The sequence below is a fragment of the Dermacentor andersoni genome, chromosome 9 (genome assembly GCF_023375885.2).
Source record: "Dermacentor andersoni chromosome 9, qqDerAnde1_hic_scaffold, whole genome shotgun sequence".
Lineage (NCBI taxonomy): Eukaryota > Metazoa > Arthropoda > Arachnida > Ixodida > Ixodidae > Dermacentor > Dermacentor andersoni.
In genome coordinates this window covers 799,573-814,342 of record NC_092822.1, presented here as the reverse complement: position 1 = coordinate 814,342, position 14,770 = coordinate 799,573, and the positions used below count along the sequence as shown (strand labels likewise).

At 45.9% G+C, this 14,770-nt stretch overlaps 1 protein-coding gene and 1 long non-coding RNA gene across 6 annotated transcripts in view; one reads left to right on the top strand and one right to left on the bottom strand.

The window, feature by feature from the left end:
• The window catches only part of Grip163 (gamma-tubulin complex component 6), a 478,650-nt gene that overhangs the window by 387,929 nt on the left and 75,951 nt on the right, over positions 1 to 14,770 (top strand). The window lies entirely within an intron of this gene.
• On the bottom strand, positions 750 to 10,619 carry LOC140213274 (uncharacterized). The gene is made up of 2 exons (XR_011890237.1): positions 9,114 to 10,619; positions 750 to 5,346 (listed from the first exon to the last, which is right to left on the bottom strand). It is a non-coding gene; the product is annotated as an uncharacterized lncRNA (long non-coding RNA).

Sequence of the window (14,770 nt, the reverse complement as noted above, 5' to 3'; positions counted from 1 at the left end):
TTAATGACATGGATGTGATCCATTGTAGAGTATCTCTTCCTGTTCCTTTCCACTCTGTTCCCTTGGTTGGCTAAAGTCCAATGTTGCCCTTATTCTATTGCAAATTATATCAGTGAATATTTTATATAATACTGGGAGTAAGCTAATGGGCCTATAATTTTTCAATTCTTTAACATCTCCATTTTTGTGTATTAGTATAATGTTTGCATTCCTCCAGTTTTCTGGGACCCTTGAAGTTGATGGACACTTCGTATAGAGAGCCCCCAGTTTTCCAAGCGTTATGTCTCCTCCACGTTTGATTAAATCGACTGTTATTCCATCTTCTCCTGCCGCTCTTCCCCATTTCATGTCCTGCAAGGCCCTTCTGACCTCATCGCCAGTTATAGGAGGAATTTCTGTAACTTTTTCATTACTATTTCGAATGGAGGCATTCTGACTCCTTTTGGTACTGCACAGGTCAGTATAGAACTCTTCCGCTGCTGTTAGTATACCTTCGAGATTGCTGATGATATTACCCTGCTTATCTTTCAGTGCACACATCTTGGTTTGTCCTATGCCAAGTTTCCTTCTCACTGATTTCAGGCTGCGTCCGTTTTTTACGGCTTTATTTATTTATTTATTTATTTATTTATTTATTTATTTATTTATTTATTTATTTCATAATACTGTGAGCCTTTCTCAGGCTCTGACAGGAGTGGAATGAACAATAGGTGTAGCGTTCCTAGTTAAAGGATACAATAGACGGAAAGTATTGCTATGGAACTGGCGTCCATCTTGTGTACCATTTTATTCTCACTTCCTTCTTCTCTTCTCTTGAACCCAGACTCCTGCGCTTCTTCATCTTCTTTAGGATGGATAGTTGGGCGTGTTGGTTAAGCATGATCTGAAGTGAAGGCGCTAAAATGACGGAGGACAAAGAAGAAACACACACACACACAGGGCGCCTTTTTAAGGTAGGAGCTTATGCCGAATGCAGTAGGAGAGCATGCGTGCTTTGCAAGTCGCGACGGTGATCAAAGAAACTGTGGCGCTTGAGTCAGAACGGCGCCCTGTGTGTGTGTTTCTTCTTTGTCCTCTGTCATTGTAGCGCCTTCACTTCAGATCATTCTTCATCTTCTATTCCAAGGCTCATACCGCTTCACCCTTCCAGGCTTCTTTTGCTAACCCCTCCTGGGGTAATACTTGAAAACGTTTCCAATCGAAGCACATTCAACTGAGCCACGTTCGCCAATGTACCACACAGTCTTCAACATTCCTTTCTGTGTGGCTGTCTTTGTCACAGAGTAAGGACCATAAAATTTGGCACTGGATTCCCTTACTCCTTTCCTAACTAGAATGAGGTCGGTGACTTGAATGTCTGGGATATCTGAGCAATGTCTCTTGTCAAAATTTTTTTCAATTCGTTTAAGGTACCTCTCCTCCTGCGATTTCTGTTTCCTCTCCTCGACGATCTTGAGATTTTCTAACAGCCCCAGTTCACGGTCCGCCTGAAGAAGCGAACTGCGGGCTGCATCCCAAGCCACTGGTGTAGGAGCGATTGTGATGTCTTACAGCTGCTTCTAAAGAGCATTTCCAACCACCAGGGAAACTATCGTACATCCTGATGTATTGTTTCACATCTCGTATAGCACGCTCTGCAAGCGCATTCGCTGCGGGATGGTATGGCGCACAGAATCGGATTGATATATTGTGGTCTCGAGCCCATCTTGCTAGCTTTTCACTCTTGAACGCTGGACCGTTGTCACATACAATCGTCCTGGTTGTCCTAAACATATCCCATTCGAGAAGGGCGATGACACTATTCGCATCTTCTTTTCCTGCCCGTGCCGCGACCATCCTGGTGCATTCATCTATGGCCAGAAGAAAAGCTTGCGTTTTTCGGGCTCCTTCTCGTTTCTTATTTAGCTCGGCGAAATCCAGGTGTATAACTTCAAAAGGCACGTTCGAGTGGCAAGGTATTATCATGGCGTCCGTAGGCTGCTTATATTTCACTTTGTTGACTTGACAAATGTGGCATGAACGAACGTATCGATTGACGTCTTCTTTCATGTGAGGCCACGTAAATCTCTTGACTAGCTTGTTGTAGGTGCGCCGAAATCCGTCGTGTCCTCCAGATTCTGGGCTATCGTGGTACAAATAAAGCACCCTGGAAACCAGCGTTGGCGGGACTTGATAGCGACCTTCCATAAAAATCAATTGTTCAGTGCCTTCCCACAATTTAATTTCATTGATTTCTTCCGATTGTTCGTTGTTGGCCTGTATCATCAGTCTAGACAATGCATCTGCATCAGTCAAAAGGGGCCCAGGTCTGTGGGAGATGGTGAAATTGAACTGCTGCAAATAGTTCACCCATCTGGCGATACGTCCCTTAGGTTGGGTCGTATTCAAGAGATGAGTGAGAGCCTGGTGATCGGTGAAGAAAGTAAACTTCGCACCTTCTAGGTACGTACGGAAGTACTGAATTGCTTTAAGGACTGCAAGAGCTTCCTTTTCAGTAGTGGTGTAGTTGACTTCAGGTGGCTTGAGGGTGTAGCTGTAGTAACCTACTACGTGTCGCTTTTCTCAACCGGATGCTTCTGGACATTTCTGGTACAAGACTGCACCTGTCCCATTGTGTGAAGCGTCGGTATTCAGTTCAAAGGGTAAAGTGAAATCTGGTATGTGTAGAATAGGGTCAGCAGAGATTCTGTGCACCAGATCACGGTAGACTCTCTCACATTCCTCATCCCACTCAAATGGAACTTCTTTCTGCATTAGGCGCATGAGGCATCTTGTTTTGATGGCAAAGTCTTTTATGAAGGGTCTGAAATTTCCTGCTAATCCCAAAAACACACGCAAGAGTGTACGTCATATGGTTTTACCAGTTTGGATATCCTCTCGACGGACTCTTGTTTCGTGCTTTTGGTAGTCCCATCAAAGTCTCTTCCAAGAAACACAACTTTTCTTTGAAAGAACGCACTTTTCTTAAAATTAACCTTGAGGTGTGCCAAGCTCAAGGCATTTAATACCTGGGACAGGTGTTCCTGATGCTCCGCCTCTGTTTTGGAGAAAACGATAATATCGTCTATGTACACGTTACAAAAGACACCTAGGAAAGGCTTCAGGACTTCGTTCATAATCTTCTGGAACCATGCTGGTGAGTTTTTCTAGCCGAAAGGAAGCCGGTTATACTCGTACAGGTCGAAGGGCATGAAAAAAGCAGTGTACATTTTTGTTTCTTCGGCTAGCGGGATCTGCCAGAAACCTTTGCACAAGTCAATACGTGAAAAACATTTGCAACCACCTGTCTGATCTATAATCGTGTCTATCTTCGGCATGGGAAATGTTATAAGTTCTGTTTGTCGGTTGAGAACCCTGTAACCTGTGCACAGTTTGAAAGTTCCATCTTCTTTCGGCGCTATAGTTATGGGAGAGGCGAAGGGTGACACCGAAGGCCGGATTATATTGGCGTCTAGCATCTCCTGCAATTCCTTCTTGAACCATATCTTGCGCTCTCTTGACATGTTATAAGGTGATTTTCGGATGACGGTCTTGTCAGTTAGTTCGAAAGGCACCTTGTGTGATGTCATCGCTGGTGGATAGCTTCCTATGCATACCAGTTCAGGATAGGTCGTTGCAATATCCTCCGCGCACTTGACAACTCGCAGGTTATCTTTTCTATCCGGCTGTGTCTCTTGCCTTGATAGTCCTTCCACTAAAACCGCATCGTCCCAGTATACGTTGATTTTTAGTTTCTTTATATGTGGTCTGGATAGCAGAAAGTCATACATCACCCCCTCAATCACCAGTACTTCACTCTCTCTTTCATGACCTTGGAACTCAATGTTTACTGAGGCCCATTGATTATGCATTGTCACTTTTCCATCGTAGCCTTGCACCCGTAGTACTCTTCCACTATGCAGGTGACTTGCATCTACCAGCTTGGCATTTATTATAGACACAGAAGCACCGCTGTCAACCAAAGCCATCATATGTCTGTTTCCCACTTTGACAGGGATGTGAAGTAGGCTAGAGCAAGTTAAATAAACAGTCTCAGTTGTGGTCATCGGGTCGGACTGATCACCCTTGTTTATCAGTTTTTTGTCGTCGGAGCCTCTTCAGCGTACGAAAGTAGGGGGACAGGGTCGCTGTCAACGTAATTCACCCGACCTCTGGGAGCGCGCCAACCCAAGTTCTCTGCACCGCCTGCAAGGCGGCCCGGTTCTCGCTGATTACGGCTTGACCAATCCGCGCCGGACCATGTGAAGTGACTGCTTGAGCTAGCGCTTATATTTTCTTCTGAAGTAAATGGTATGTCGTGAAGGGACTCCAGGAGCCTGTCCATAGTTTTAGGTGACCGTATTTGCACTTGCTTCAGGACTTGCGCGTGCAGTCCGTGCATTATTAGTGCATTATTAGTGCATTATTAGGCAGAAGGAGGAAGCATAGGCTCGGCCAGCTTTAAAAGGCGGCGTTTGTCAAAGAAATACTCTACGAGGGAGCCTTGCTTGAATATGAAATTAAGCGCGGCGTCCCGCCTTTGCACTGGGTTGCTTCGAAATGTCGTCAAGAATTTTTGTTTCCACTGATTCCAACAGTTGCCAGCCTCTTCAATAATGTGCAAATCATACCACTTCCGTGCAACACCGCTTAAGTAACTATGCATGTTAGTAATCATGTCCTCATTAGAGTGCCAGTTGTTCTTCCCAGCAGCATATTCATAGAATTCAAGCCAACCTTCTGGACTTGGAACGCATCGGGTTCTACAAATTTAGTCACCGGCTTCTCAGCGTTTAAAGAGCTTATAAGCGATGTCACCAGCTGGTTTTCTTGCGAAATCTGTTCTTGTTGTAGCCGAAGAGCTTTCAAAACGAGGCTCACCTCTTCCGTCGATGACTGTGATCCAGAGTCCTTTCGACGCATCGGTTGAAGAACTACTTCGTCGAAGATCGCCAGAAGCAAGTTCACTTTCACAGCACCCTTCAGACGTAGTTCATCATTGTCCATGGAAGCCTTCTCTAAAACCAGGTTCACGAGTTCTGCCGAGTTGAGTTCGTGAGGTAGTTCCACCGCTGGTTCATCTTCAGCTTGGTATCTCGAAAAGATGATCTTCTCTGCGGAGGTCTCCTCAAGGAAAAATGTCACCCACATGTTGGATTCCGCTGTCGGCTGCGCCAAAATAATGTAGCGTTCCTAGTTAAAGGATACAATAGACGGAAAGTATTGCTATGGAACTGGCGTCCATCTTGTCTACCATATTATTCTCACTTCCTTCTTCTCTTCTCCTGAACCCAGACTCCTGCGTTTCTTCATCTTCTATTCCAAGGCTCATACCGCTTCAATAGGTAGTACAACAGGTTTGTTGTCCTGGAACATGAATGAAAAGACACATAGCTTACATATATAATCGAATCAAAAGTGTGCAGAGCTCTAGAACCATACAATTCATGACCCATAAGCAAGAAAGCTATGGCTACAAACAGATTTACAAAAGGGACTGCTTTTCAAAGAAATATTCAACATTCGCAACAAAAGCATCAAGTGACACATCATTCATAATATTGTGGGGCAGGTTATTCCATAGTTCTATAAATCGAGGAAAAAATGAGAATTTGGATAAGCCACATCTAGCAGCAAATGGCTGTATGCACATGTCGTGGTTGATTCTTTTGGAGCAGTAGCGAGGTGGCTTTAGGTGCGCATCTTTAGTTATGCTGATACAAGCACGATATAACAGAAAAATAAATTTCATACATGCAGTTAGTCGTCGGCATTCTAACATCGAGTTGCTAGCCCTTTTACGGATAAGTGTCACTCTATCGTAGCGGGAGTAACAGGAATAAATAAAACGGAGTGCTAGGCTGAATTCTTTCAAATTTCGTTTTCTGATAAGACTGATGGGGGTTTCAAACTATGGAGCTGTACTCAAGAATGGGTCTTACTAGAGTCTTATAGACGTTTAGTTTTGCATGTGGGGATGCAGCTGACAATTTTCGTCGGATGAATCCAAGTTGGCGGTATGCTTTTGTACATATGTTATCTATGCGGGATTCCCAACTCAATTTTTCAGTAAATGTTACCCTCAAGTATTTTACTCCATTATTACGCGTCACAGCAGATCCTGATAAAAGGTAAGTAAAGTAGATGGGCGTTTTTTTTTTCTTGTTATGGTGACAGATGACGTTTTCCCAACATTTATTTTCATATCCCAAGTTTTACACCAAGAATCAATGTTAGTGAGTGTTAAGTGCAAATTATTTTGGTCATCTTGTGAACAAACTGCAGTGTACACAATGCAGTTGTCTGCAAATGATCTCAGTACAACTTTTGGAGTGACACAGGAAAAAATGTCATTCATATAGATTAAAAAAGGGTAGGTCCTAATACTGATCCCTGTGGAACACCAGAGCAAACGTCTAGGCTATTGGATTTGGCATTTTTTATTTCGACGTATTAAGTACAGCCTGAGAGGCAAGCTGCAATCCAGGAAATTATATTTGAATTAATACCAATAATATTAAGCTTCTCAATTAAGTTACGATGTGGGACAGAACCAAAAGCCTTTGCAAAGTCAAAGAACACTGCATCCACTTGCAAACCAAAGTTAATAGCCACCGCAAAGTCACATGTAATTTCAAGTAATTGCGTAACTGTTGATAGTCCCTTCCTAAAGCCGTGCTGGCTTACATATAAAAGTTTGTTGCTTTCCATGTAGGTTATGACTGCTTTGTTAATTATATGCTCCATTAACTTGCAGCAAGAGCGGGTTAGTGATATAGGCCTATACATGCTTACTAAGAGCCTATTCCCTTTTTTTTTTTTAACACCGGGACCACTTTCGCACAAAGCCAGTCGGCGGGCATGGATGCTCTTTCTATGGATAAGGAGAACATTTTTTGAAGAAGGGGAGGCAGTTGTTGCGCTTATAGTTTTAGAAAAGCATTGTGTAATCCGTCGGGCCCAGGCGATTTCTTTTCATCAAGCTGTAGCAGCAAGTTAAGAATGCTGCATTCTGTTATGACAAGGTCAGGCATGTGGGAATGGCATTCCGCTTGATTGAATTCTGAGGCAGAAGCACGGGTGAACACAGACTGGAAATAGTGATTAAAAGTGTTCACGATACAGTTTTCGTCATCTGTAATGGCACCGTCTATTTTCATTTGGTCGATCAAAGCCCCCGGTTTTGCCAGGTAATGCCAGAACTTTCTTGGCTCATGTGACATAAAATTGGTCAGTGTATTTGGGAAGAAATTGCTTCTTGCTGAAGAAATTTCTGCTCTGAGCATTTGCGAAAGCTCATTTGTAGCATTGACATTGGCTTTCTTTATACGCATTCTTTGTAACCTTCTTTTGAAGTGGATAATTCTGCGTGTAATCCAGGATGTCTTCCTATTTACTTGCTTTTTTATTTATGGCATAAATGTTTCTTCACAGTATGCTACTATTCGTTTCAGCTTCAACCATAAGTCATTCACGTTTTCAAATCCCGACGGTAAAAGACTATCTAGCGTTTTTCAACGTAATCAATAACACTGACATCATCTGCCCTGCTGTAATCCTTGACAGATATATGAGATATACTGGTGATTTGGTTTGGACTGAAACTGAAGTTATCAAAAGTAAGTAAAATCGTTTTATGGCCCGAGATTCCATTTTCGATACTAATATCAGGGTTAAGTGTCTTGGAAACGAAAGCAAGATCAAGAATGGAGCTTGCTTGCCCTTGTATACGTGTTGGCTCCGTAACAAGCTTGGTTAAAGAAAAACTAAACATAAGATTCAGAAGCATTTCACTACTACTGTGCTCGTTTCTGCCAGTTGTCAGATTTCCCTAGTCAGTCCCTGTTAAGTTGAAGTCTCCGACTCAGATAAGCTTAGTACGCTCGTTATTTTACGGCACAGAAAGTCGTGCAATTCAGCAAGATAGTCAGTTGGTGCATTTGGTTGTTGGTATATGCTGCCAATGAACACTGACGTTCCATTGATAATAATACTGCACCACACGCTCTCGTGATTGCGTATTCCTTCGTCTTGCTTTTATGATAAGCCTTCTTTAATAGCAATGGCAACACCCTCTCCCCGGCTACCGCAGTTGAAACGAACGATAGAATAGGAATTGGGAAGCACCTCTGAATTGTGAATGTGAGAATGCAACCAGGTTTCGGTGATGACAATTATATTGGGGCTGTATACCAGCACTATTTCTTCTAATTTTTCAGTTTTATTGACAACACTCCTTGCATTCAAACATAATAGCGAGAGTTGAAGTGAATTTTGTCACGAGCTGGAGTGACTGTTTTCATAAGCCACGCGGTTTTTGCGCTTCATGAGTGTCCTCTTATTTTCAGTGCTATTCCAGGCATACAGATCGCTGTTTATCCTCACTTTAACACATATTAGCTTGACCTTGTCTCCTCTGGTACAATTTTCTTGGGATGAATTCTATAGTTCCGGTGCATTTCCCGTACTCCTGGTGAGAAGTCTTCTGAGATTGATATATTTTCTCCTTGCAACTTGGAACAGTTTCGAAGAACAGACATTTTCTCAGTGAAATCGAAAAAACGAAGAATTACTTGGAGTTCACGTGCAATACGTTTCTTGCCGATACAATGAATCCTTTCAATAGATTTAACTTCAACTCCAAGAATGCCCTTGAAGATGTGTGTCATGCGTTTTTTCAATGTTGCCGGACTTTTGTTGTCTCCCCCTTAAAACCGTATATGATTAGATTGTTCTGACAACTTCTGTTTTCCAGGTCTTCTAATTTATTGCTTAACCGAGCCATCTCCCAATTCATAGTGTTAATAGCTTCCTCATATTTTAGAACCTTTTTGTTTTAAAGCTGGAGAGAAGCAAGATTTGTCTCTATTTCTGTAACCCTGACTTGGACACTGCAAACCTGACTGTAACTCATGTTGTGATGTCTTAATTTCGGTAACAGCAGTCAAAAATGCATCCAGTTTGTCTTGATCGAGCCCTGGGTTCTCTTCAACGTCATCACTAAGCTTTATCAACACGAAAATAACACGAGATAGGTTGACACAACACTGGAACAAGCAGTGGGGACTCAGCAGCACCAGTAATCCAACCCAGTTACTTCTAAAAGGACTACTACAAAATTGTTTCTCACCAACCTGTACAAAGCAGAACACGAAATTCAGCATCATGTGCCGTACGGTGCCGTCAAGTCCACTGAAAGGTGTGGCCAGTCGATCCATCTTTTTATGCTCTTCTGATGATGTGATTCACCTGGGTCGTGTGCAGAACCAGGGGTCCAGTTTAAGCAGCCCTGCGCAGTTGTCCTCTTGCGGCGGTGCTTTCGGTGGGAAAACGCACGCATCAGTAGTCAGCACGTGATTTTGCAGACACAATGCTGTTGGTGCCTCTGTACTTGGACGGGACGCGTAGTCGGTCGGTGGCAAGGAACAGCGATGGGTGGATCCAGGCAGCCACAGGAACGCCTGTGCAAAGCAGAACACGAAATTCAGCTTTGTGCGCCATACGGTGCCGCCGAGTCATACATAGTCTTTCACTCTTTATCACATTATAATTTCGAATATCCCTTATTTTCACCTTGTTGATCAGTTTTGACAGTTTCGCAAATTCTATCTTATCTCTTGAGTTGGGCACTTTCATTCTTTCTCGTTTCTTTATTAGGTCCTTTTTACTTGGAAGAGCTTGCCTACTGGTTGCCTTGGTGCCTTGCCTCCCACTTTAATAGCTGCCTCTGAAGTCAGTCTAGTTACGGTTTCATTCATTACCTCTATGTCATCTTCATCTCTCTGGTCTAAGGCTGCATATTTGTTTGCAAGTACCAGACTGGATTTGTCTGCTTTTACCCTTACTGCCTCTAGGTTGACCTGTTTCTTCTTGACTAATTTTATTCTTTCTCACTTCAAATTGAGGTGAATCCTAGCCCTCACTAACGTATGATCTCTGTACTTGTGGGAATGCGCGACTCTCACGCGTCCCCTGATAGGTTGTTTTCCCGCGCTTGCTCTCTTGGGTTCGGGACAGCAAGCAGTGCGGACGTGCCGTGCCGCGCGTGCGCCGATCCATGCTTCTGCGAGACCGTCTCGCATGGCCTCCTTCGAACGCGCCACCGTTCGCGTGACCGTACGCCCGAACGACCACGCGTTGGGATCCAGCATGGGGCGAACATATTCGCTCGCTATCCGGTCGCGGTGAGTCAGACTTCTAGATTTGTCGCGAGCCCATCGGCATGTTTTGTGGATAGCAACTCGGCTAGCAGGCATTGATCTATGAAAGGTGCAATAAATGCCCTTGTGATTGTTTGCACTACTGTGTTGTCGTTCCTTTGTTCAAAGAGAGCGGGTGTGAGAACACATCTGGCTGCCCAACGTGGGGCCTCTTGGGGCATCGGACGATAGTTTTAACAGTTTTGCTTCGTTCGAGAGCTTTGTTTGAACCGAAGCGTAGGGCTAGCATGGATTTTGATCGTTAGCGTCGGCGCATGCTTTCTTGAGCGAGGCAACTGTGGCTGTAGTGTGTTTTAACTTTACAACATGCTAAGCCTTCTCGCAAATGATTTTTTTAATGACATTCGTCTGTTCGAGGGCCACGTGGTCTGCCTCCTGGGAGAGCGAAGCTCAGCGCCCGTGGAGCATTGGCAAGCCTGAAGCGAGTGAGTACGGAAGCCTCGTGGGTGGTCCGAATTTCTCATGTAAATAGCTTCTCCTATCTCTTTGATTCTGATGAAGTCGCGGCTCTGGGAGCCGGGTGGCCGCAGGCCACGGGTGCCACTACGGGCTGACTGGTACTGCGGCCTGGCACCGGGCGCTCCGACACCGTCTGGGACGGTGGGCGCCGTCAACTCGGATGCTGTGTGCACCGAGTGGAGTAGGACCACCTCACAGAGCTGACGTCTCCTCTCGGCTGCCTGTTTGGCGTTCATTTTGGGTGTTTTTGGATGCTGGTTGTTGTCAGGGTAGCGACGCTTTAGGCCTAAGGCTTTACGAAGCTGCCTGTTGCACGTGGAGGGACACCTGGTGGACCGTGGCATTGAGGTGTTGCACTTTGCTTCCCTCATTCTAGTTAGCCTCGCACGAATTGAAATTACTCGTTCGACTCAAGGAAGCGAGCTTCATTCACATGAACTTAGCATCTGAGTAGCTGCCCGATCTTTTGCTAGCCGAGTTGAACATCGTACCACGTATGCGCATGCAGGATTCCTCTCCCTTGCACTACTTTAGTGCTTGCCGAGTGTGTTGAGTGTACGCAGCGTGATTGGAGTCACCCCTGGTTTGCCGTCACCTGCACACCGTCTGTGCTGCTGCCCCGGACTACGATCGAGCCACCGGGCAATGGTGATGCTGTGGCGAGTTCGGCGCAGCGACTTCGGCGGCCGCCTGTATCCAGCTCGCAACCCTCGGCGGCGGAGAAAAGAGCCGGCGGTCACCGACAGCTACTGCGGCTCTCGCCAGCAGGGCGCGTCGGCGTGAGCGACGCTTGCTCGTTCCGACTACTGCGTCGCCGTTTCCAGAGTCCTGGCCTGGAATCAATGGCGTAGCAACAGGGGGGGCCGGGGGGCCGTGGGCCCCGGGTGCAAGGGGCCAGTGGGGGGGGTGTCATATACGTCTGAAGACACCCTTTCCGCGGGCTACACCCGAGGGGGAGGGGGGGGAGGGTGACAGAAGACCTATGGGCCCTGGGTGCCAGACGACCTAGCTACGCCACTGCCTGGAATCTTGCCGTCGAGTCTGCAAAGCTGCTGCTGTGACCGGCGGACGCCAGTGGTGTCCCCAAGGACAGTCCGCTCGCATGTTATGGACAGCGTGTGGACATTTCCTCGGCGCGGCCACTGTTGCATGTACTACCTTGCTCGCGAAGCACGCGTTGATGTTAGACCGTGTGACATGTTTCACCGGAATATGTAGTGATTTAAGGTTGGGGGGATGTGGGGATGCGCGACTCTCATGCATCCCCTGATATGTTGTTTTCCCGCACGGCTCGCGTGGCCTGGCGCCCGCGGCGGTCGGAGTGGTTGAGGCGCAGTACGAGAGATGGTACGAGTGTTGCGCTGCTAACGCCGCCGACAGGTGGGGTTACTTGGGCGCCGAAAGACAAGGCGCTTTCTCTTTTGGGTTCGGGACAGCAAGCAGTGCGGACGTGCCGTGCCGCGCGTGCGCCGATCCATGCTTCTGCGAGACCGTCTCGCGTGGCCGCCTTCGAACGCGCCACCGTTCGCGTGACCGTACGTGCGAACGACCAGGCGTTGGGATCCAGCATGGGGCGAACATATTCGCTCGCTATCTGGTCGCGGTGAGTCGGACTTCTAGATTTGTCGCGTGCCCATCAGCATGTTTTGTGGATAGCAACTCGGCTAGCAGGCATTGATCTATGAAAGGTGCAATAAATGCCCTTGTGATTGTTTGCACTACTGTGTTGTCGTTCCTTTGTCCCAAGAGCACGGAGAACCCCACACACTTTACCTTACCTATCACTTCTACATCCTGCACTTTACTGGTATTGACAGAAAGTATGAAATCAATTTCATTTCTTGTTTCATCATTAGGGCTTTTCCAGGTCCACTTTCTGTTGCTACGCTTCCTGAAAAAGGTGTTCATTATTCCCAGCTTCTTCCTTTCTGCAAATTCTACCAGCATCTCTGCTCTAGCGTTCCTAGAATCGACACCGTAGTTGCCAATTGCTTATTCACCAGTTTGCTTTTTCTGCACTTTTGCATTGAAGTCACCCATTACTACAGTATACTGAGTTAGCGCTTTTTTCATCACTAATTCAACATCTTCATAAAGCTGATCTACTTCATCATCGTGAGTGGACATTGGAGCGTAGGCCTGTACTAACTTTAATCTACACCTCTTATTAAGTTTGATTACGACTACTGCTACCCTTTCATTAATACTGTAGAATTCATTAATGTTGCCCGCCATGTCCTTATGGATTAGGAATCCTACCACATATTGCTTCTTTTCTGGGAGACCTTGTATCAGAGGACATGGCTCTTAGTCCAATGTCTGATACATGTCTGATGTCTGATAGTTCCTCAAAGAGTCCTGCTAAGCTACCCCACGGCCGCTCGATGCAAAGCAAGGTGCGTCCAGCTACGTCGCGCCGTGGACAAAAGGCGGGCGCGTCTCGGCCGAGTTTACAGTTGCGACCGCTTTTCTTTGTGAGGGCGCCGCCGGTCAGAGATGCTTTCGTGACTTCGCGCCGGGGCAAGCGGGCGTTGGTTCTCGCGTCAGAACGTGTTTGCCTCGTGCTCTATGTACTAATCTCGTGCTTTTTCGCGTGCGTGTGTGTGAACAAGTTGGTTCGCGTCAGAACGTGTTTGCCTCGTGTAATATGCATTAATCTTGCGCTTTTTCGCATGCATGTGTGTGAGCAAGTCGGTTCGCGTCAGAACGTGTTTGCCTCGTACGGTATGCATTAATCTCATGCTTGTGTGAGCAAGTTTGCCTGTGCTTGCTGTGCTTTGTTAAGGCTCTTCGGTGTGCATGTGTGCCGTAGCCAGCCTCGTTCATGTGGCGCGATGCCGCGCAAACTGTTGTGTGCCACTCTGCGACACAAATGGCAAAAAGGACCCGACTGTGAAACATCACGAGTTCCCATGCGACTTGGAGCGTCGAGAAGCGGGGCTAAAAAATATCCCTCGCTGAGGAGTGTCGGGAAAAGGAAGCAAGTGGGAACTGAGCGATAGATCTCTGGTATGTTCCCTGCACTTTACAGAAAGTGACTATAAAACGAACACGGAACTTAGGCTCCTGCTTCCAAATGCGGTACCGACCGTGTTTTGGAAATATCCACAGTACTTGCAAAAAGAGAATGTGCAGCCCAAAAAATGCCATCGAGGAAATTTTACTGATCACACAGCAGTTGAGGCAAGCGATAATTGCGGCAGCTCAGGAGAAACCCCCACCTTTGAAAGTGCCTTGCAGTTTCTCAGCGACGAGGTGGAAGCTCTAGTTCCAGAGATTGCCTTATAATCATGCTCTGAACGTAGTTTTTCTGTTGACCAGACCTGCCAAAACTACATTAGATATTGTGGACGTCCTAGAACAGTCAAAGCAAGCAGTCAATAGATTGAAAAAAAAGTTGCCCGTCAAGGAGAAGAGTTTAAAAAGTTGCAGACCGAACGGGACGAAATGAAAGACCACCTCTTAGTTTATGAAAACAACAACGAAATTCAGTTCTTTGTTCAGGTATTACAAAGAGCGGAAAAATGAGACAAAGCTGCTGTTTTTATCGGCAACCAAGTGGCCACTTCAGGGGGAAAAAAACCTGCCTACAATGAAAAAATACTGCGGGAATGTGTTTTATGGAAAGCGTGCTCAAATAAAGGGTATGAGCATGTTCGAAGCAGAGGCCTTTTGAAGCTTCGTTAAAAGGGACGCACTCCTTAGATAGCCTCTAGCATCACTCAATATGCTTCGTTTTCATGAGAAACAATCTACTGATGATTATTTGCAATGATAAGCGTTTTTATTTCATCTAAGTTAGTTTGAATTACTTGGGAAACTCGTACAAGTTCTCCCTATGTAGAGTTTTTAACTTTGCGTACGTGTTCACGAGAAGTGAATAAAAGTACTGATAGATTGCTTCAAGCAGAACCTCTCGATGGAAGTGCACCAACTGGTCGTGCATCGTACGGGCAACCGTCACAGATAGCGTTCAGGCGTATTCTAGAACAGATTTCCACCCCTGTGACAATCTGTTGGCGTTTGTGGCGTAATCAGCACTTCCAATGACGACTTAAAAGATTTTTCTGCAATTTCCAAATATAAAACGCATTATTTACGCCTTGACTGGA